The 25,518-nt window shown below is 33.0% G+C and overlaps 1 long non-coding RNA gene across 1 annotated transcript; it reads right to left on the bottom strand.

Moving 5' to 3' along the window:
• Window positions 1–455: 455 nt before the first annotated feature.
• On the bottom strand, window positions 456–24,359 carry LOC136202129 (uncharacterized). Its single transcript, XR_010674319.1, has 5 exons — window positions 24,194–24,359; window positions 17,124–17,317; window positions 1,140–1,478; window positions 647–1,057; window positions 456–559 (listed from the first exon to the last, which is right to left on the bottom strand). It is a non-coding gene; the product is annotated as an uncharacterized lncRNA (long non-coding RNA).
• Window positions 24,360–25,518: the final 1,159 nt, after the last annotated feature.

Below are 25,518 nucleotides of genomic sequence, written 5' to 3'. Positions count from 1 at the left end.
CAGTAGCGTTGAAGGATGGGACCTTTTGTATGCAGATCGGCGAGCACAGTGGGATAGATTATCAAGAGCTGCAGGATATCGCGTTTAGTGTCATTACTTTTTAGTGAACTTACTGTTTAAGTGAAAGTACTGTTTATTCAAACATTGGAATTACTGTTTATTCAAATTACTGTTTATTCAACTTACTGTTTAAGTGAAAGTACTGTTTAATTGGAATTACTGTTTATTCAAATTACTGAATTTGAATTACTGTTTAATGTCATTACTGAACTTCAGATTACTGTTTAATTAGAATTACTGTTTCTAGTAAAACTGAAACAACTAAAATAAACATACTAACAATACTGTTTAGTAAATACTGATATTACTGTTTAGTACAAATGAAACAACTAAAATAAACATACTAGTAATACTGTTTAAACATCACTAATCATTTGGCCAAATGCCAATCATGCATAAGCTTATCCACTTCCTCCGCCCACACCTCTGCTGTATCTTCATCTACGCGTCGAAGAGCTGCTAACATGCCAGTGCCCACAGTAGCCCACCGATTAATCCACTGCAAAAACAAAAAACAAAACAAAATGTTATTAATTAATATTACTGTTAAAAACTCGTATTAACAGATAAAATCAAAATTACTTACAATCTCACTGTTCGAACGAGTGAGAACCGTCTGTGGGTGTGCATCCATGTGGGGCATGATGTGTGGATGTGAATATCTAGTGTACCACTCCATGTACGTCTCATCACATGCTGATGGAATCTGAGCAAGAGTGTATATCATCAACATGAGCGCCAATGCTGCTGGGAAAAATCCCCAACTATCGTCAACAACCACAACTGGATGCTCTAACCGATACCGACTGCTATTCTAAGGACGTACAACCTTCGTGCCCCTGAAAGACGGCATGGGTACAATCTGGATATACCCCAACTGACGGAGACATCTATCAGGCATATACGGCTCCATGACATCCCGGTATCGTATCCATCCTCTATAGATAGTCCTAGGAGTGCGGGTCACTATGTCAGGACCGTATGGCATCTATATCACCTACAAATGTAACAAGTTAATTATTATAAAAGTAAATTAATATAGTTTAAAAAATTTATTGCTGTACAAGTAGAAATCGTACCTCAAACGCTGTCAATCTAGTACGCACGCGGGTCGAATTCGGTCGCCACTCTTGTATATAAACAAGGTGGGACCGAACATCAAAAACATCCACCCGATAGCCTCAAACTCAGACATCCGACCTACAAAGCATAAAGAGACAACTGAAGTGCAGAATACCCCGCCACCTTTCCAATGAGTAGCCAGCAGCTCATTTCTAGTCACCCCAAACAACTCCATCACTACCGACTGAAGTTGTTCCCCACCAATGCTAGCAGACACCAGTCGCCCCTCCACTAGGATATGTAGAATCTCCCAAACGTCATGCAGCATAATCGTTGTCACGTCCGTGTCTAAATTTCTAAAATTTATATTTTGATATTAGTATATATTATAATTATTGGATGTGTGAAGTTAATTCGGTGCTATAGGAAAAGTTTGAAGTTAATTTGATGGTTTTAGGTGTAAATTAAAAGTTTAGAGTAATTTTTAAAAGATTATATAAAGATGGATGACCAAACTGGATATTCGCCAGATTTGGATATATATATGCGAAGAGGTGGAGAAGATGAGGATCATCTTTTCTTGTTTTTTTCTTTTTCTTTTCTCTGTTTCTTTCCTTTTTTGTTTTCTTCGTCATTTTTATCGTTCCTCGACCGTTTCTCCACCGTTTCTTTGATTTATGGAAATTCGACCGTTCGAATCACTCGAAATTGAAACCATATCATCCTTATGCATAGATCTAAGTCCTAACCGAAGAGTTTTTGAGTTTCGGTAATGTTTGGAGGGAAACGTCTTAGACAGAATTTAGAGACGAATCGATCGGGTGTATTTTCCTCAATTAGTAGCCAAGGTAAGTAACTATCAACTATATTTTGAGTTTTATGTATATAGATAAATATATATCAAAGATTTTTCAGTAATTGATATTTTAGGGTTATGCAGGAATTTTGTCAAATTAGGGTTTTTCATGATTTTGCTCTTTATTGTGAAATTGCGGTTCAAATGAAGCTATTGATTATGCTTCTATGTGATTTTCAGATTTTACTTGATTATGTTGATTTAAGGCTTGATTTGGTTGATTTACATATATACATATATGTTTTTGGTTTCAATGTATATATATATTGATGAATTTGATGATTTCTTACGAATTGTTTTTGGATTGAGAAATCTGTTGCGGTTATTGTTGTATTATTTTGGATTGAAGTGCAAATATGATTTTTATGATACAAAAGGGCTAATTGAAGCCAAATGATTTATGATTATGAAATAGTTTGGAATTTGATTGTAAAAGAAAATTTGAGTACGTTATGATTTTATGATTTTATATCCATCGAGAGTTATCCGGATCGGTGGTTTTTTATTTGAAGACCATGTTCAGTGAGGGACATGGCCTGTGTACACAGTCTGAAGACCTATTGGATATGACAAAGAAGTGTCGGGTAAGACCATATGGGATAGGCAATGTTAAGAGACGTCTCGACTATATATGTGGTTATGGATTGATACTTAAGTGGAGAAACTCGAGGATGGATACAATGTTTTAAGTTCATTTGAATTAAGTTTTCGGTTATGATTGATTTTGATATAAGGTTTTACGTTTGATTGAAAATGAGTTGGTTTGATAAAACACTTATTTGATTACAAGTTGGTTTGATAAAACATTTATTTGATTATGAATTGGTTTAATGAAACGTTTATTTGTTTTGATTCATTTTGATAAGATGCATTATATATATAAAGTTATATGAACTTAACTTTTGAGTATATTTTATTATAGCTGATAGTTTCTTACTGAGATTTCTGTCTCACGTTTTTAAATGTTTTAATGTTTTTAGGTGAGAAAGTACAAGTATAAAGAAGATTACCTACCGATTAGGCGATGATTTGAAGTTGTTACTTATTGTTAGAATTATTATTAGAACCTTAGTATTTCAATTGTAATGTAATGGAGTTGGTAAATATGTTGAGGTTCTTGAATGACTAATGTAGTAAGGATATTGATTTATTTAGAATATATATCTAAGAGGAATACTTGAAAAGTTAGAAATTTATGATATTTGGATAATTTGGAGACTCCTAAGTATTGATTGTGATCTTTCTATTTCACGCCCGATGCCGATTGAAGTCGTCTAGGGTCGGGTGTGACAGTTTGGTATCAGAGCTCTAGGTTAAATTCTTCGGACCTAAGGTTGATAGTAATTGAGGAATATAGATATTTGGTGAAAGCTAAGAAATAATTTGGAATTTTTCGAGGATTGAGTAACTAGCTAATGAGGGGTAGAAATGAGATTTGATGGTTAGTAAAATATTGGGTGTATTGATATTTGGGCGACATGGTTACATACTTGATATTAAGTATGACTTGGAGTTGATATTTCAGAGTTTAATAGTTAGCTTACAACCATATATATATGAGATAAGAGTAAATTATAACTTTGAGCTAGAGATAATAGATAATTGTCTATATAGGTGTTGCTGGAAAATCAGATTCGTATCTGAATCTTATGATGTATTTTTCGACCAGATATACGCTGAATCTGTCATAGAGTCCTAAATGAAAATTCTTTATTTTTGTCTTACGTTTCCAGGGGTTTTTGAATCGCCTTAATCGGACTTCGTATGAAGAAGTTAGGCTGGAAACGACATCTGTGGTCTTTTTAGCTATTAACCGGAATTTGGTTTTTGTTTTGATTTTTTTTTTCTCTTGATTTGAGAGACACTGCTACTGGTTTACATGATAAGTTGGTCTAAGGATAAAGTGGTCAATTGGAGATAATAGATATTGGATTGAGAAAGATAAAATATGGAGGTTTCATTTCATGGATTTGGAAGTTGATTAATGATTGAGAGATTTAAAAGATAAATATGATATGAGAGAATTAGCATGTTAGCTTAATTGATTTTGAGGAGTTAAATAGAGAATTATAAGAGTGATGTTGATATTAAGAGTTTATGAAATGACTCTTATTGATAGGAAATTATATCATCATAATGAGGTTTATATTGGTGATGTTGATGCTAATGATTGACGATTATAATATAAATAATGATTGGAGTGAAAAATTATAGATATAAGTATTATTATTATGATGAAGTAAGATTATATGCTGATGCAAATCATTGATTCAGATTATTTGAAGTTTAAGAAAAATATAATATCATACATATTAGCGGTTCAAAAGTGATATTTTTGAAGTCTATAGAACTTGGAGATAGGTGAAATATATTTGATATATATGCAATTGATGGAATCAATTGTGATTTAAATTTATTAAAGTAAGATTTGATGTATGTTAGGAAAATACGAATATAAAGTGTATCATATCATATAAAATTCTATATATGAAATTTGAAGTTTTATTGTGGATTTATTGGTGATGAAATTGACTAGGTTGAAGGGTAGAGTTACTAAAAGTTATATTTAAATGATTGTTACAAAGATGTCGATATTGATAAATGATGAAGTTGATGGAGGGGGTCCTATGATGATTATCAGGAATCTTGATAATTAGAAATAACTTCATGAGCTTGGAGATTATTTGAGGAAGAAAATTTAGATTAGAGAATGTGAATTTCGAGGACGAAATTTCTTAAGGTGGGGAGAATTGTCACGTCCGTGTCTAAATTTCTAAAATTTATATTTTGATATTAGTATATATTATAATTATTGGATGTGTGAAGTTAATTCGGTGCTATAGGAAAAGTTTGAAGTTAATTTGATAGTTTTAGGTGTAAATTAAAAATTTAGAGTAATTTTTAAAAGATTATATAAAGATGGAGGACCAAACTGGATATTCGCTAGATTTGGATATATATATGCGAAGAGGTGGAGAAGATGAGGATCATCTTTTCTTGTTTTTTTTCTTTTTCTTTTCTCTGTTTCTTTCCTTTTTCGTTTTCTTCGTCATTTTTATCGTTCCTCGACCGTTTCTCCACCGTTTCTTTGATTTATGGAAATTCGACCGTCCGAATCACTCGAAATTGAAACCATAGCATCCTTATGCATAGATCTAAGTCCTAACCGAAGAGTTTTTGAGTTTCGGCAATGTTTGGAGGGAAACGTCTTAGACAGAATTTAGAGACGAATCGATCGGGTGTATTTTCCTCAATTAGTAGCCAAGGTAAGTAACTATCAACTATATTTTGAGTTTTATGTATATAGATAAATATATATCAAAGATTTTTCAGAAATTGATATTTTAGGGTTATGCAGGAATTTTGTCAAATTAGGGTTTTTCATGATTTTGCTTTTTATTGTGAAATTGCGGTTCAAATGAAGCTATTGATTATGCTTCTATGTGATTTTCAGATTTTACTTGATTATGTTGATTTAAGGCTTGATTTGGTTGATTTACATATATACATATATGTTTTTGGTTTCAATGTATATATATATTGAATAAAATGAATTTGATGATTTCTTACGAATTGTTTTTGGATTGAGAAATCTGTTGCGGTTATTGTTGTATTATTTTGGATTGAAGTGCAAATATGATTTTTATGATACAAAAGGGCTAATTGAAACCAAATGATTTATGATTATGAAATAGTTTGGAATTTGATTGTAAAAGGAAATTTGAGTACGTTATGATTTTATGATTTTATATCCATCGAGAGTTATCCGGATCGGTGGTTTTTTATTTGAAGACCATGTTCAGTGAGGGACATGGTCTGTGTACACAGTCTGAAGACCTATTGGATATGGCAAAGAAGTGTCGGGTAAGACCATATGAGATAGGCAATGTTAAGAGACGTCTCGACTATATATGTGGTTATGGATTGATACTTAAGGGGAGAAACTCGATGATGGATACAATGTTTTAAGTTCATTTGAATTAAGTTTTCGGTTATGATTGATTTTGATATAAGGTTTTACGTTTGATTGAAAACGAGTTGGTTTGATAAAACACTTATTTGATTACAAGTTGGTTTGATAAAACATTTATTTGATTATGAATTGGTTTAATGAAACCTTTATTTGTTTTGATTCATTTTGATAAGATGCATTATATATATAAAGTTATATGAACTTAACTTTTGAGTATATTTTATAAGGTTTTGATTAAATCCTTTTATAAAATATATATATATATATATATATATATATATATATATATATATATATATATATATGTAGCTATGTCAAGTAAAGTTGGTTTTTATAGCTGATAGTTTCTTACTGAGATTTCTGTCCCACGTTTTTAAATGTTTTAATGTTTTTAGGTGAGAAAGTACAAGTATAGAGAAGATTACCTACCGATTAGGCGAGGATTTGAAGTTGTTACTTATTGTTAGAATTATTATTAGAACCTTAGTATTTCAATTGTAATGTAATGGAGTTGGTAAATATGTTGAGGTTCTTGAATGACTAATGTAGTAAGGATATTGATTTATTTAGAATATATATCTAAGAGGAATACTTGAAAAGTTAGAAATTTATGATATTTGGATAATTTGGAGACTCCTAAGTATTGATTGTGATCTTTCTATTTCACGCCCGATGCCGATTGAAGTCGTCTAGGGTCGGGTGTGACAGTTTGGTATCAGAGCTCTAGGTTAAATTCTTCGGACCTAAGGTTGATAGTAATTGAGGAATATAGATATTTGGTGAAAGCTAAGAAATAATTTGGAATTTTTCGAGGATTGAGTAACTAGCTAATGAGGGGTAGAAATGAGATTTGATGGTTAGTAAAATATTGGGTGTATTGATATTTGGGCGACATGGGTTACATACTTGATATTAAGTATGACTTGGAGTTGATATTTCAGAGTTTAATAGTTAGCTTACAACCATATATATATGAGATAAGAGTAAATTATAACTTTGAGCTAGAGATAATAGATAATTGTCTATATAGGTGTTGCTGGAAAATCAGATTCGTATCTGAATCTTATGATGTATTTTTCGACCAGATATACGCTGAATCTGTCATAGAGTCCTAAATGAAAATTCTTTATTTTTGTCTTACGTTTCCAGGGGTTTTTGAATCGTCTTAATCGGACTCCGTATGAAGAAGTTAGGCTGGAAACGACATCTGTGGTCTTTTTAGCTATTAACCGGAATTTGGTTTTTGTTTTGATTTTTTTTTCTCTTGATTTGAGAGACACTGCTACTGGTTTACATGATAAGTTGGTCTAAGGATAAAGTGGTCAATTGGAGATAATAGATATTGGATTGAGAAAGATAAAATATGGAGGTTTCATTTCATGGAATTGGAAGTTGATTAATGATTGAGAGATTTAAGAGATAAATATGATATGAGAGGATATATATGTTGATAATTGAAATTTTGTAGTACATGTATTGTTAATAGAAGTTATTTTTAGTTGAAGTTTGTGTGATTATGGTTTAAGTTTATATAAGGATCAAATTGAGTGTTTATAGGTCAAATAAGAAAATCAAATGATATTATAGATTTATTGACTTTTATGGGTGTAAAGATATTATTTGGAGTTTGGAGAAGACAAAAAAAAACATTGATTGTCGTAATTTATGTATCATATATTCCTTGACTATATAGTTTGGAGAGATGGTTGAAGTTTATTTGGTTGGATTGATGGTATATATAGTGGTGATTATAAGACAAAAAAATAGCATGTTAGCTTAATTGATTTTGAGGAGTTAAATAGAGAATTATAAGAGTGATGTTGATATTAAGAGTTTATGAAATTACTCTTATTGATAGGAAATTGTATCATCATAATGAGATTTATATTGGTGATGTTGATGCTAATGATTGACGATTATAATATAAATAATGATTGGAGTGAAAAATTATAGATATAAGTATTATTATTATGATGAAGTAAGATTATATGCTGATGCAAATCATTGATTCAGATTATTTGAAGTTTAAGAAAAATATAATATCATACATATTAGCGGTTCAAAAGTGATATTTTTGAAGTCTATAGAACTTGGAGATAGGTGAAATATATTTGATATATATGCAATTGATGGAATCAATTGTGATTTAAATTTATTAAAGTAAGATTTGATGTATGTTAGGAAAATACGAATATAAAGTGTATCATATCATATAAAATTCTATATATGAAATTTGAAGTTTTATTGTGGATTTATTGGTGATGAAATTGACTAGGTTGAAGGGTAGAGTTACTAAAAGTTATATTTAAATGATTGTTACAAAGATGTCGATATTGATAAATGATGAAGTTGATGGAGGGGGTCCTATGATGATTATCAGGAATCTTGATAATTAGAAATAACTTCATGAGCTTGGAGATTATTTGAGGAAGAAAATTTAGATTAGAGAATGTGAATTTCGAGGACGAAATTTCTTAAGGTGGGGAGAATTGTCACGTCCGTGTCTAAATTTCTAAAATTTATATTTTGATATTAGTATATATTATAATTATTGGATGTGTGAAGTTAATTCGGTGCTATAGGAAAAGTTTGAAGTTAATTTGATAGTTTTAGGTGTAAATTAAAAATTTAGAGTAATTTTTAAAAGATTATATAAAGATGGAGGACCAAACTGGATATTCGCTAGATTTGGATATATATATGCGAAGAGGTGGAGAAGATGAGGATCATCTTTTCTTGTTTTTTTTCTTTTTCTTTTCTCTGTTTCTTTCCTTTTTCGTTTTCTTCGTCATTTTTATCGTTCCTCGACCGTTTCTCCACCGTTTCTTTGATTTATGGAAATTCGACCGTCCGAATCACTCGAAATTGAAACCATAGCATCCTTATGCATAGATCTAAGTCCTAACCGAAGAGTTTTTGAGTTTCGGCAATGTTTGGAGGGAAACGTCTTAGACAGAATTTAGAGACGAATCGATCGGGTGTATTTTCCTCAATTAGTAGCCAAGGTAAGTAACTATCAACTATATTTTGAGTTTTATGTATATAGATAAATATATATCAAAGATTTTTCAGAAATTGATATTTTAGGGTTATGCAGGAATTTTGTCAAATTAGGGTTTTTCATGATTTTGCTTTTTATTGTGAAATTGCGGTTCAAATGAAGCTATTGATTATGCTTCTATGTGATTTTCAGATTTTACTTGATTATGTTGATTTAAGGCTTGATTTGGTTGATTTACATATATACATATATGTTTTTGGTTTCAATGTATATATATATTGAATAAAATGAATTTGATGATTTCTTACGAATTGTTTTTGGATTGAGAAATCTGTTGCGGTTATTGTTGTATTATTTTGGATTGAAGTGCAAATATGATTTTTATGATACAAAAGGGCTAATTGAAACCAAATGATTTATGATTATGAAATAGTTTGGAATTTGATTGTAAAAGGAAATTTGAGTACGTTATGATTTTATGATTTTATATCCATCGAGAGTTATCCGGATCGGTGGTTTTTTATTTGAAGACCATGTTCAGTGAGGGACATGGTCTATGTACACAGTCTGAAGACCTATTGGATATGGCAAAGAAGTGTCGGGTAAGACCATATGAGATAGGCAATGTTAAGAGACGTCTCGACTATATATGTGGTTATGGATTGATACTTAAGGGGAGAAACTCGATGATGGATACAATGTTTTAAGTTCATTTGAATTAAGTTTTCGGTTATGATTGATTTTGATATAAGGTTTTACGTTTGATTGAAAACGAGTTGGTTTGATAAAACACTTATTTGATTACAAGTTGGTTTGATAAAACATTTATTTGATTATGAATTGGTTTAATGAAACGTTTATTTGTTTTGATTCATTTTGATAAGATGCATTATATATATAAAGTTATATGAACTTAACTTTTGAGTATATTTTATAAGGTTTTGATTAAATCCTTTTATAAAATATATATATATATATATATATATATATATATATATATATATATATATATGTAGCTATGTTAAGTAAAGTTGGTTTTTATAGCTGATAGTTTCTTACTGAGATTTCTGTCCCATGTTTTTAAATGTTTTAATGTTTTTAGGTGAGAAAGTACAAGTATAGAGAAGATTACCTACCGATTAGGCGAGGATTTGAAGTTGTTACTTATTGTTAGAATTATTATTAGAACCTTAGTATTTCAATTGTAATGTAATGGAGTTGGTAAATATGTTGAGGTTCTTGAATGACTAATGTAGTAAGGATATTGATTTATTTAGAATATATATCTAAGAGGAATACTTGAAAAGTTAGAAATTTATGATATTTGGATAATTTGGAGACTCCTAAGTATTGATTGTGATCTTTCTATTTCACGCCCGATGCCGATTGAAGTCGTCTAGGGTCGGGTGTGACAGTTTGGTATCAGAGCTCTAGGTTAAATTCTTCGGACCTAAGGTTGATAGTAATTGAGGAATAGAGATATTTGGTGAAAGCTAAGAAATAATTTGGAATTTTTCGAGGATTGAGTAACTAGCTAATGAGGGGTAGAAATGAGATTTGATGGTTAGTAAAATATTGGGTGTATTGATATTTGGGCGACATGGGTTACATACTTGATATTAAGTATGACTTGGAGTTGATATTTCAGAGTTTAATAGTTAGCTTACAACCATACATATATGAGATATGTGTAAATTATAACTTTGAGCTAGAGATAATAGATAATTGTCTATATAGGTGTTGCTGGAAGATCAGATTCGTATCTGAATCTTATGATGTATTTTTCGACCAGATATACGCTGAATCTGTCATAGAGTCCTAAATGAAAATTCTTTATTTTTTTCTTACGTTTCCAGGGGTTTTTGAATCGCCTTAATCGGACTCCGTATGAAGAAGTTAGGCTGGAAACGACATCTGTGGTCTTTTTAGCTATTAACCGGAATTTGGTTTTTGTTTTGATTTTTTTTTCTCTTGATTTGAGAGACACTGCTACTGGTTTACATGATAAGTTGGTCTAAGGATAAAGTGGTCAATTGGAGATAATAGATATTGGATTGAGAAAGATAAAATATGGAGGTTTCATTTCATGGATTTGGAAGTTGATTAATGATTGGGAGATTTAAGAGATAAATATGATATGAGAGGATATATATGTTGATAATTGAAATTTTGTAGTACATGTATTGTTAATAGAAGTTATTTTTAGTTGAAGTTTGTGTGATTATGGTTTAAGTTTATATAAGGATCAAATTGAGTGTTTATAGGTCAAATAAGAAAATCAAATGATATTATAGATTTATTGACTTTTATGGGTGTAAAGATATTATTTGGAGTTTGGAGAAGACAGAAAAAAAACATTGATTTTCGTAATTTATGTATCATATATTACTTGACTATATAGTTTGGAGAGATGGTTGAAGTTTATTTGGTTGGATTGATGGTATATATAGTGGTGATTATAAGACAAAAAAATAGCATGTTAGCTTAATTGATTTTGTGGAGTTAAATAGAGAATTATAAGAGTGATGTTGATATTAAGAGTTTATGAAATGACTCTTATTGATAGGAAATTGTATCATCATAATGAAGTTTATATTGGTGATGTTGATGCTAATGATTGACGATTATAATATAAATAATGATTGGAGTGAAAAATTATAGATATAAGTATTATTATTATGATGAAGTAAGATTATATGCTGATGCAAATCATTGATTCAGATTATTTGAAGTTTAAGAAAAATATAATATCATACATATTAGCGGTTCAAAAGTGATATTTTTGAAGTCTATAGAACTTGGAGATAGGTGAAATATATTTGATATATATGCAATTGATGGAATCAATTGTGATTTAAATTTATTAAAGTGAGATTTGATGTATGTTAGGAAAATACGAATATAAAGTGTATCATATCATATAAAATTGTATATATGAAATTTGAAGTTTTATTGTGGATTTATTGGTTATGGAATTGACTAGGTTGAAGGGTATAGTTACTAAGAGTTATATTTAAATGATTGTTACAAAGATATCGATATTGATAAATGATGAAGTTGATGGAGGGGGTCCTATGATGATTATCAGGAATCTTGATAATTAGAAATAACTTCATGAGCTTGGAGATTATTTGAGGAAGAAAATTTAGATTAGAGAATATGAATTTCGAGGACGAAATTTCTTAAGGTGGGGAGAATTGTCACGTCCGTGTCTAAATTTCTAAAATTTATATTTTGACATTAGTATATATTATAATTATTGGATGTGTGAAGTTAATTCGGTGCTATAGGAAAAGTTTGAAGTTAATTTGATGGTTTTAGGTGTAAATTAAAAGTTTAGAGTAATTTTTAAAAGATTATATAAAGATGGAGGACCAAACTGGATATTCGCCAGATTTGGATATATATATGCGAAGAGTTGGAGAAGATGAGGATCATCTTTTCTTGTTTTTTTTTCTTTTTCTTTTCTCTGTTTCTTTCCTTTTTCGTTTTCTTCGTCATTTTTATCGGTCCTCGACCGTTTCTCTACCGTTTCTTTGATTTATGGAAATTCGACCGTCCGAATCACTCGAAATTGAAACCATAGCATCCTTATACATAGATCTAAGTCCTAGCCAAAGAGTTTTTGAGTTTCGGCAATGTTTGGAAGGAAACGTCTTAGACAGAATTTAGAGACGAATCGATCGGGTGTATTTTCCTCAATTAGTAGCCAAGGTAAGTAACTATCAACTATATTTTGAGTTTTATGTATATAGATAAATATATATCAAAGATTTTTCAGAAATTGATATTTTAGGGTTATGCAGGAATTTTGTCAAATTAGGGTTTTTCATGATTTTGCTTTTTATTGTGAAATTGCGGTTCAAATGAAGCTATTGATTATGCTTCTATGTGATTTTCAGATTTTACTTGATTATGTTGATTTAAGGCTTGATTTGGTTGATTTACATATATACATATATGTTTTTGGTTTCAATGTATATATATATTGAATAAAATGAATTTGATGATTTCTTACGAATTGTTTTTTGATTGAGAAATCTGTTGCGGTTATTGTTGTATTATTTTGGATTGAAGTGCAAATATGATTTTTATGATACAAAAGGGCTAATTGAAACCAAATGATTTATGATTATGAAATAGTTTGGAATTTGATTGTAAAAGGAAATTTGAGTACGTTATGATTTTATGATTTTATATCCATCGAGAGTTATCCGGATCGGTGGTTTTTTATTTGAAGACCATGTTCAGTGAGGGACATGGTCTGTGTACACAGTCTGAAGACCTATTCGGTATGGCAAAGAAGTGTCGGGTAAGACCATATGGGATAGGCAATGTTAAGAGACGTCTCGACTATATATGTGGTTATGGATTGATACTTAAGGGGAGAAACTCGAGGATGGATACAATGTTTTAAGTTCATTTGAATTAAGTTTTCGGTTATGATTGATTTTGATATAAGGTTTTACGTTTGATTGGAAACGAGTTGGTTTGATAAAACACTTATTTGATTACAAGTTGGTTTGATAAAACATTTATTTGATTATGAATTGGTTTAATGAAACGTTTATTTGTTTTGATTCATTTTGATAAGATGCATTATATATATAAAGTTATATGAACTTAACTTTTGAGTATATTTTATAAGGTTTTGATTAAATCCTTATATATATATATATATATATATATATATATATATATATATATATATATATAGCTATGTCAAGTAAAGTTGGTTTTTATAGCTGTTAGTTTCTTACTGAGATTTCTGTCTCATGTATGTTAGGAAAATACGAATATAAAGTGTATCATATCATATAAAATTGTATATATGAAATTTGAAGTTTTATTGTGGATTTATTGGTTATGGAATTGACTAGGTTGAAGGGTATAGTTACTAAGAGTTATATTTAAATGATTGTTACAAAGATATCGATATTGATAAATGATGAAGTTGATGGAGGGGGTCCTATGATGATTATCAGGAATCTTGATAATTAGAAATAACTTCATGAGCTTGGAGATTATTTGAGGAAGAAAATTTAGATTAGAGAATATGAATTTCGAGGACGAAATTTCTTAAGGTGGGGAGAATTGTCACGTCCGTGTCTAAATTTCTAAAATTTATATTTTGACATTAGTATATATTATAATTATTGGATGTGTGAAGTTAATTCGGTGCTATAGGAAAAGTTTGAAGTTAATTTGATGGTTTTAGGTGTAAATTAAAAGTTTAGAGTAATTTTTAAAAGATTATATAAAGATGGAGGACCAAACTGGATATTCGCCAGATTTGGATATATATATGCGAAGAGTTGGAGAAGATGAGGATCATCTTTTCTTGTTTTTTTTTTCTTTTTCTTTTCTCTGTTTCTTTCCTTTTTCGTTTTCTTCGTCATTTTTATCGGTCCTCGACCGTTTCTCTACCGTTTCTTTGATTTATGGAAATTCGACCGTCCGAATCACTCGAAATTGAAACCATAGCATCCTTATACATAGATCTAAGTCCTAGCCAAAGAGTTTTTGAGTTTCGGTAATGTTTGGAAGGAAACGTCTTAGACAGAATTTAGAGACGAATCGATCGGGTGTATTTTCCTCAATTAGTAGCCAAGGTAAGTAACTATCAACTATATTTTGAGTTTTATGTATATAGATAAATATATATCAAAGATTTTTCAGAAATTGATATTTTAGGGTTATGCAGGAATTTTGTCAAATTAGGGTTTTTCATGATTTTGCTTTTTATTGTGAAATTGCGGTTCAAATGAAGCTATTGATTATGCTTCTATGTGATTTTCAGATTTTACTTGATTATGTTGATTTAAGGCTTGATTTGGTTGATTTACATATATACATATATGTTTTTGGTTTCAATGTATATATATATTGAATAAAATGAATTTGATGATTTCTTACGAATTGTTTTTTGATTGAGAAATCTGTTGCGGTTATTGTTGTATTATTTTGGATTGAAGTGCAAATATGATTTTTATGATACAAAAGGGCTAATTGAAACCAAATGATTTATGATTATGAAATAGTTTGGAATTTGATTGTAAAAGGAAATTTGAGTACGTTATGATTTTATGATTTTATATCCATCGAGAGTTATCCGGATCGGTGGTTTTTTATTTGAAGACCATGTTCAGTGAGGGACATGGTCTGTGTACACAGTCTGAAGACCTATTCGGTATGGCAAAGAAGTGTCGGGTAAGACCATATGGGATAGGCAATGTTAAGAGACGTCTCGACTATATATGTGGTTATGGATTGATACTTAAGGGGAGAAACTCGAGGATGGATACAATGTTTTAAGTTCATTTGAATTAAGTTTTCGGTTATGATTGATTTTGATATAAGGTTTTACGTTTGATTGGAAACGAGTTGGTTTGATAAAACACTTATTTGATTACAAGTTGGTTTGATAAAACATTTATTTGATTATGAATTGGTTTAATGAAACGTTTATTTGTTTTGATTCATTTTGATAAGATGCATTATATATATAAAGTTATATGAACTTAACTTTTGAGTATATTTTATAAGGTTTTGATTAAATCCTTATATATATATATATATATATATATATATATATATATATATATATATAGCTATGTCAAGTAAAGTTGGTTTTTATAGCTGTTAGTTTCTTACTGAGATTTCTGTCTCACGTTTTTAAATGTTTAAATGTTTTTAGGTGAGAAAGTACAAGTGTAGAGAAGATTACCGACCGATTAGGCGAGGATTGGAAGTTGTTACTTATTGTTAGAATTATTATTAGAACCTTAGTATTTCAATTGTAATGTAATGGAGTTGGTAAATATGTTGAGGTTCTTGAATGACTAATGTAGTAAGGATATTGATTTATTTAGAATATATATCTTAGAGGAATACTTGAAAAGTTAGAAATTTATGATATTTGGATAATTTGGAGACTCCTAAGTATTGATTGTGATCTTTCTATTTCACGCCAGATGCCGATTGAAGTCGTCTAGGGTTGGGTGTGACAATCGTCATCTCCCCAAATGGCATGTGAAATGATGACGTATCTGGCTGCCACCGCTCCACAAAAGCACATATTGTTGGTCCCTTTTAACGTGACAAGTTAGTTCCAAGGGGGGAGGGGATAGGAACTATTTAAAATTTTCGTCCGTTAAGGCTGACTTCTTTTCTTATGAAAAGGATTACACAGCGTCACTAAGTAGATTCAAGACACAAGCTTAGTCAACTTGTGACTAAGTCTGCTTCTTTACTTGAGTCAGGAGATAACACTTAGAGTCTATTCCTGAACTCAGCTTCTTAGTTAACTTAACTCAGTGTGAGCTCTTTACTTAGTCAGTTTTCACAGCAAGCAATATATATTAAAGGAGTTTAAGGGTTGGAAAGATATTACTCAGCAGACTTATCCTGGTTCGGCCTCTCCGCCTACGTCCAGTCCCCGGAACTCGTTCCGAGCTTTTTGAATTCTCTACTGAGCTCTTTAAAGGTAGAGCACGAAACCTTTTACAACTAGAAGCTGAGTATAACAAGAGTACCTTCCTCTATACCTCTACTCACTCCTATATCTACACTTAGTACTATAACCGAGTACTCAGCCTCTCCTTTCTATTCTTCTAGAAATGATAAAGTGTTTGTCCTAAACAACGATTGCTAAGACACTTTAGATGATTGGAAATCACTCTAGACTTTTACACAATAATATGGAAATTGGTGTAAGGTATTTGCTTTGCTTTTCTCACAGAATCTTCGAGTATGAATTTGGTCAGCGTTTCGACAACTTGATGTTCTGCATTGATTGAAGCAAATGGATGGCCTTTCTATAGTGACACTTGAGGCACCTGGTCATTTCGAATTTCGAAATAACCGTTGGAGGGAAACGGCTTCCTGTCGTTGTCACTCTGGGCGTGCTCAGCGTCGTTGGCCAATAGTATTCTTTGTAATGACTCTAACCTAAATAATATATGTGTATTTGATTTATAGTACTTTTGGTTTTGTCAAATATGTATATATATATACATATATATATTAATTTTATAGTACCTATTAGTTAATTAGGTGGTTATAGTTATTTTAATTATATTAGAGCTATATTTTAAATCCCCAATTTAAGTCATTATCTTATGTTTGTGAAAACCTAGCCTCTTAAAAGAACACAGTTTTCTCCAAAATACCTTTTGAAGGACTGCCGTCAAACCTTTTCCTTTTTTCTTTGCCGTCGAGGTCGCAAGTGGAATCGATTTTTGCATTTTATCTGTTCATCCATCTATCCGAGTAAGTTCATCACCTCCAAATCAATGGTTTATTCTTTTTATATTAGTGCTATGATGTCCAAGTGGCTAGCAATCCTTTCTCCACCAAATAATTCCTGCACATTGAAAACAGGGGTTAGTAATTAGGATTCAAATCAATTTTTTGTCCAATTGTCTTTATCATCATGGGTTCACAAGATTATTTACATTATAGTATATTTTTAGGCCATTAAATCTTTGGGTATGAAACATATATTGAAAAAAAAAGCTAAGCTAGATTTCACTTTTATTCTTCCGCCTAGAATTTTATTTTTACAATCAGTACATCTATCAGTTACGTAATATTTTAATATCTATCAATCGTTTTAGTTATATGTTTTAAACTCTGATTTCCTTACCTTCCAATTTAGAAATTATGTTTATAGGGTGCTCATCTTTCTTTTAGAAAGTACATTAATCCCCTTTCCTTAACGTTTAGTGTCCGTGACAGTTTAGTTCCTATTCGAGTTTAGATTAATTCATTCGGTTTCCGTCGTTCTTGTTCAATAGGAGGTTCAGAAGTTCCCTTGGACGATTAATCAACAAGAATTCGTGATCTTAGGCGAAGCATTGTTTCAAATCTCAGGTGAGTGGTAATTATAGTACATGACCCTATTTGATTGAAATATCAGACTGAAAAACGGTTTATCAAAAATTAGCATTTGACTGTATATTTTCTTTCATAAAAACGTATATTTTGAACCTGGTGTTTACTAAATATCCTTAGTATTAGAGCGTATCTTCCGGGAACAGGCCTTTACATTTGATTTGTTTTATTATCAGTTACTCTGAAAGTATTAAAATTTGATTTGATATAATCTGTACTTTTTGATACGCGATTTATCGCAGTTATTACTTTTATTTTAGAAATCTGATAATTTGTTCAATCAGTTATGATTTTCTGATTTATATATGTATATTACATGTTTTCAAACTGGTACAAGTGCTCAGTATATCTGTATCTGTTATCTGGCCTCTCACTGATCTTCATAACATTAGGATTTTGCATTTGTCTTCAAGTCATGATGTCAGTTGTCAGTTTTGTCGTCAGTCGTGTCAACATTAGAATCATGCATAAGGTCGGTGAAGGCAATTATCTGTTATCTGTATCTGTTATTGGTAGCGCTTACCATTTATCTGGCCCTGGTGGTGTGCAGTATCACCACTCTGTTACACTGTACCATGTGTTTTAAAACTTTTGTCTTATTTTCTGATTATTCTAATATTTGATATTTTGAAAGGCTTCAGTGTTATGTTTGACAATTGATTGTCAGCATTTTGGGATTGATTATCTTATATTGCCCCTTTAGTTTAATTGATTTTGAAATATTATATTTTGAACTATATTTTTCATAATTTAAAAGTATCAGCTTGCCTGCCTGTTCCCTTTCTGTTGTGTGCTATAGCTACTGCTCACTGAGGTTTTCGCTCGTATAGACGAAAATCTCATACCACGTTGAATCTTTCTTTTTCAGATTAAGGTCCCTGTTCGTGAGATAACCCTTGGATTGATGTTGAAGGAGACTGATTTAGAATTTAGCTTTATTTTATTCTTTAGAGAACTTTGATTATTGAGGTTTAGACTTGCACATTTGATTCCTTTAAGGTTTATTGATGTAATTGAGATGAGTTTGATATTCTGCTAATAAAATTTGAAATTTTCAATTGTTCAGAATTAAGGCTAGCATAGATTAAAGTTAGTTTAATTTATGCGCCGGTCATGGCCTGGGTTGGGTCGTGACAAAGGTGGTATCACAGCCTAGGTTTAGGTTCTTATAGACTGACTGTATAAGATTCACGTGTTCTGTTCGTATCCCTTATCTTGCATATCTATCTGGACCTTCTTATTTACTCATTTTCAATATCTCATTTGCTAAAGTGTCTAACTCTGCTGCATGGATAGGTAATCATGCCTCCTAAAGGAAGAAAAAGAGGCAAGAATACGGTTAATGTTAGTACTAGGAGTAGGGTGACCGTTGAGAATTCATCCCAACTTGATGGGGGAGCTTCACACCCTATTGGAGGACCAGCTCCAGCATCTGAACCAATTTTGCAACCAGCTGGAGGGTCATCTCAGCCCACGCGTACAGCTTCAACCTCTCAGCCTACTCAAATATCTAACACTGATTTGGCTGCTGGATTGCAAGGGGTCTTTCAAGCAGTTGAAAGGCTAACAAATGTGGTAGGTGAAAACAGACAACCAAGAACTACAGGATCTGCTATACCTAATGATAGAGCTCAATTACAGGATCTCAGTGACTTCTTGAGGTTACAACCTCTAAAGTTTTCGGGTGAGGATTCTGTAACAGATCCTATGGATTTTCTGGATGCTATGGACAGATGTTATGAGGTCTTGGGATGCACCAGTGCTAGGATGGTATTGTTAGCAGGGAATCAGTTACAAGGAGTGGCGCGTAGTTGGTATCTTTCTAAGAGAGGGAATGGACTTGATAACGCTTTCCTTTGGCCACAGTTCCGTGATTCTTTCTTAGAGAGGTTCCTTCCTCCTAGTGTTAAGGAAGCTAAAGCTTTAGAGTTTGAAGTGCTGAAATAGGGTGGTATGACTGTGAGTGAATATGAAATGAAATTCACTCGACTTGCTCGTTTTGGTGAGCATCTTATTCCAACTGAGGAGAGGAAGGCAATGAGGTTTGAGAGGGGACTTCGGGACAGACTGTTAGACCGAATTGCTCCTCTACGATTGTCTAGCTTTGAGGAAGTGGTGGATCGATCCAGGCAGATGGAGATGTTTGATGATCAGCGTAGGGCTCGTGATCAGAACAAACGTGCTCGATATGACAACCAGAGTGGTCAGCATAGTAGGGGAAGTAACTATTCAGTATCTCATGGGTCCCATTCCTTACCTGGTCAAGGAGGGCAATACTCCAAGAATAATCAGAGATATGGTCAGAGAGCTCAGTCCACTAGTACTCAGAATAGTCAAAGTTCCTCTAGATCATCATTCCCTACTTGTCAGCTTTGCGGTAAATTCCATGGTAACTCTCCATGCCATCGAGCAACAGGGGCTTGTTTTGGCTGTGGTCAGGTGGGACATAGAAGAAAGGATTGCCCAAGCAGTAACACAACACTAGATGTGAGTCAGGATACAGTTTCTACTCCTTTTGTCGGTACTCAGCCATCTTCTCAGTATGGTGGTAGAGGCCAGAGTTCAGGAGGTCGAGGTCAGGGTGGTCGAGGTCCCAACTCAGCTCCTAATCATGCAACAGCAGGTCGAGGTCAGTCTAGAGCCTTCGCTCTGACACAGCAGGATGCTCAGGCATCTAATGCAGTGGTGACAGGTACCATTTCTGTATGTTCATTTGATGCTAGAGTTTTGATTGATCCTGGTGCTACACATTCCTTTGTTTCTCCTTGTTTTTCTATGATATTTGGTGTACCACCCACTATGTTAGATTGTCCGTTATCTATGGCAACACCTATAGGAGATGTCCTTGACATAAATCTAGCTTTTAAGAATTGCTTAGTAAAAGTAGGGGAAAGGGAACTCTTAGCTGATCTTGTATTACTTGAAATGTTAGATTTTGATGTGCTTTTGGGAATGGATTGGTTAGCCTCATATCATGCCTCTTTAAACTGCTATAGCAAGTTAGTAACTTTCAAAATTCCTGGGGAGATAGAATTTCAATTTCAAGGAGATCGTAGCATGGCTCCTCATAGTCTTATTTCTGCTATTGCTGCAAGAAGATTGTTGTATAAGAACTGTGAAGGCTTTCTAGCTTATGTTAAGGATACTCAAGCAAAGGGTGTCGAGTTGGAGAATGTTGATGTGGTGAATGAGTTTGCTGATGTTTTTCCTGAAGATTTGGCAGGTTTGCCACCTGAAAGAGTAATCGATTTCTGTGTTGACTTAGCACCCGAAACAAGACCCATATCTATGCCTCCTTACCGAATGGCTCCTGCTGAACTAAAGGAGTTGAAGGAACAACTGCAAGACTTGCTTGACAAAGGGTTCATCCGCCCTAGTGTCTCTCCTTGGGGTGCTCCTGTGTTGTTTGTGAAGAAGAAGGATGGATCAATGAGATTGTGCATTGATTATCGACAGCTGAACAAGGTCACAATACGTAACAAATACCCTCTTCCTCGAATTGATGATCTATTTGATCAGCTCCAGGGTGCAAAGTACTTTTCTAAGATCGATCTGAGGTCCGGTTATCATCATTTGAGGGTTAAAAATGTTGACATACCTAAGACAGCTTTCAGGACTAGGTATGGTCACTATGAATTTCTGGTGATGCCTTTTGGTCTCACTAATGCTCCTGCAGCTTTTATGGATCTAATGAATAGGGTGTTTAAGCCCTTCCTTGATCGTTTTGTGATAGTGTTTATAGATGACATTCTGGTGTATTCTAAAAGTAAAGAAGAACATGAGCAGCATTTGAGGCTTGTTCTTCAGACCTTAAGAGAGAACCAGTTGTATGCTAAGTTCTCAAAATGTGAATTCTGGTTGGATAGTGTCGCATTCTTAGGGCACATAGTATCCAAAGATGGGGTGAGTGTTGATCAGAAGAAGGTTGATGCTGTTCTTCATTGGCCAAGGCCTAGTTCAGTGTCGGAGATTCAAAGTTTTCTTGGGTTAGCGGGTTATTATCGACGTTTTGTGCAAGACTTTTCTCGAATAGCTTCTCCTTTAACCAAGTTAACCCAGAAGAATGTGAAGTTTCAGTGGTCAGAAGCGTGTGAGAAGAGCTTTGAAGAATTGAAAGTTCGTTTGACTTCAGCACTAGTGTTAGCTCTTCCATCTGGATCGGGGGGCTACACAGTGTTTTGTGATGCTTCAAGGGTGGGTCTGGGTTGTGTATTGATGCAACATGGTCATGTGATTGCATATGCTTCTCGCCAATTAAAGCAGCACGAAAAGAATTATCCAACTCATGATTTGGAAATGGCAGCAGTGATCTTTGCGCTGAAGATATGGAGACATTACTTGTATGGGGAGACATGTGAGATTTTCACTGACCATAAAAGTCTCAAATACATCTTTGATCAGCGTGATTTAAATTTGAGGCAGAGAAGATGGGTGGAGTTTCTCAAGGATTATGATTGCACAATTCAGTACCATCCAGGGAAAGCAAACGTTGTAGCAGATGCTTTAAGTAGGAAATCTCTGGGTAGCTTAGCTCATCTTTCCGTAGTGATGAGACCTTTGATTGGTGATATTCATGAATTGATTGATCAAAGAGTAGAATTTGAGGCAACATCTGAAGCGTTAGTAGCTCATTTTCGTGTTAGACCCATTCTGTTAGATAGAATCAAGGCAGCCCAACAAGAAGATCCTCAATTGTGTAAAGTTAGGGATGGTGTTTGTCAGGGTAAGGTTCAAGACTTCGTGATTGGTGACGATGGAGTTCTTCGTTATGGGACTAGACTGTGTGTTCCTAATGTTGATGATATAAAAAGGGAAATTTTGGAGGAAGCACACTGTTCAGCTTATACAGTTCATCCTGGTTCCACTAAGATGTATAGAGATTTAAGGGAGTTATACTGGTGGAGTGGAATAAAGAGAGATGTTGCAGACTTTGTTGCCAAATGCCTTACTTGTCAACAAGTCAAGGCAGAACATCAGAGACCGTCTGGGTTGCTCCAACTATTACCTATTCCTGAGTGGAAGTGGGAGAACATTGCTATGGACTTCGTGGTAGGATTGCCTCGTACTAGGGGAGGGTATGATTCTATTTGGGTGATAGTCGATCGTTTAACTAAGTCAGCTCATTTTCTTCATGTGAAGACAACTTATGATTTCTCTAAGCTTGCTCAGTTATACATTGATGAGATTGTTAGACTTCATGGAGTTCCAGCCTCTATTGTGTCAGATCGTGGTACTCAATTTACTTCTCGGTTCTGAAAGAAATTTCAGCAAGCACTTGGTACAAAACTTCAGTTTAGCACCGCTTTTCATCCTCAAACGGACGGGCAGTCAGAGAGGACTATTCAGACTTTAGAGGATATGCTTCGAGCTTGTATTTTTGATTTTGGCCAAAATTGGGATCATCATTTACTTTTGGTAGAGTTTGCCTATAACAACAGCTATTAAGCTAGCATTGAGATGGCACCTTATGAAGCTTACAAGACCTGAGTTGATACAGTTGACTTACAAGACCTGAGTTGATACAGTTGACTTCAGATAAAGTTCGTGTTATTCGTGATAGACTCTTAACAGCTCAGAGTAGACAAAAGAGTTATGTTGATCCGAGGCGCAAGAATGTAGAATTTCAGATCGGCGATCACGTGTTTTTGAAGGTCTCTCCGATGAAAGGAATCATGCGGTTTGGCAAGAAAGGAAAATTGAGTCCGCGTTATGTAGGTCCGTTTGAGATTCTTGAAAGGATTGGTGCAGTTGCATATCGGTTAGCTCTTCCACCTGATTTCTCTAAGGTTCATCCGGTATTCCACATATCGATGCTTAGGAAATATATTCCAGATACTTCTCATGTTTTGCAACCTCAAACTATACAAGTTAGAGATGATCTGTCTTGTGAGGAGCAACCTATAAAGATTTTAGACAATCAAGTTCGAAAGCTGTGTTCAAAAGAGATTCCTTTAGTTAAAGTTCTTTGGCAAAACCACTCTAGCAGTGAAGCCACTTGGGAGACTGAATCCGAGATGCGAATTAGATACCCTCATTTATTCGATATTTCAGGTTAGTGTCCTTATAATTTGAATTCGGAGACCGAATTTTCTTTAGGGGGGAAGAATGTAATGACCCTAACCTAAATAATCTATGTGTATTTGATTTATAGTACTTTTGGTTTTGTCAAATATGTATATATATATATATACATATATATATTAATTTTATAGTACCTATTAGTTAATTAGGTGGTTATAGTTATTTTAATTATATTAGAGCTATATTTTAAATCCCCAATTTAAGTCATTATCTTATGTTTGTGAAAACCTAGCCTCTTAAAAGAAAACAGTTTTCTCCAAAATACCTTTTGAAGGACTGCCGTCAAACCTTTTCCTTTTTTCTTTGCCGTCGAGGTCGCAAGCGGAATCGATTTTTGCATTTTATCTGTTCATCCATCTATCCGAGTAAGTTCATCACCTCCAAATCAATGGTTTATTCTTTTTATATTAGTGCTATGATGTCCAAGTGGCTAGCAATCCTTTCTCCACCAAATAATTCCTGCACATTGAAAACAGGGGTTAGTAATTAGGATTCAAATCAATTTTTTGTCCAATTGTCTTTATCATCATGGGTTCACAAGATTATTTACATTATAGTATATTTTTAGGCCATTAAATCTTTGGGTATGAAACATGTATTGAAAAAAAAAAGCTAAGCTAGATTTCACTTTTATTCTTCCGCCTAGAATTTTTTTTTATAATCAGTACATCTATCAGTTACGTAATATTTTAATATCTATCAATCGTTTTAGTTATATGTTTTAAACTCTGATTTCCTTACCTCCCAACTTAGAAATTATGTTTATAGGGTGCTCATCTTTCTTTTAGAAAGTACATTAATCCCCTTTCCTTAACGTTTAGTGTCCGTGACAGTTTAGTTCCTATTCGAGTTTAGATTAATTCATTCGGTTTCCGTCGTTCTTGTTCAATAGGAGGTTCAGAAGTTCCCTTGGACGATTAATCAACAAGAATTCGTGATCTTAGGCGAAGCATTGTTTCAAATCTCAGGTGAGTGGTAATTATAGTACATGACCCTATTTGATTGAAATATCAGACTGAAAACGGTTTATCAAAAATTAGCATTTGACTGTATATTTTCTTTCATAAAAACGTATATTTTGAACCTGGTGTTTACTAAATATCCTTAGTATTAGAGCGTATCTTCTGGGAACAGGCCTTTACATTTGATCTGTTTTATTATCAGTTACTCTGAAAGTATTAAAATTTGATTTGATATAATCTGTACTTTCTGATACGCGATTTATCGCAGTTATTACTTTTATTTTAGAAATCTGATAATTTGTTCAATCAGTTATGATTTTCTGATTTATATATGTATATTACATGTTTTCAAACTGGTACAAGTGCTCAGTATATCTGTATCTGTTATCTGGCCTCTCACCGATCTTCATAACATTAGGATTTTGCATTTGTCTTCAAGTCATGATGTCAGTTGTCAGTTTTGTCGTCAGTCGTGTCAACATTAGAATCATTAATAAGGTCGGTGAAGGCAATTATCTGTTATCTGTATCTGTTATTGGTAGCGCTTACCATTTATCTGGCCCTAGTGGTGTGCAGTGTCACCACTCTGTTACACTGTACCATGTGTTTTAAAGCTTTTGTCTTATTT

The sequence above is a fragment of the Euphorbia lathyris genome, chromosome 8, assembly GCF_963576675.1.
Source record: "Euphorbia lathyris chromosome 8, ddEupLath1.1, whole genome shotgun sequence".
NCBI lineage: Eukaryota > Viridiplantae > Streptophyta > Magnoliopsida > Malpighiales > Euphorbiaceae > Euphorbia > Euphorbia lathyris.
Note: the sequence above shows the minus strand (reverse complement) of the source record. Positions and strands in the feature narration are given on the sequence as shown.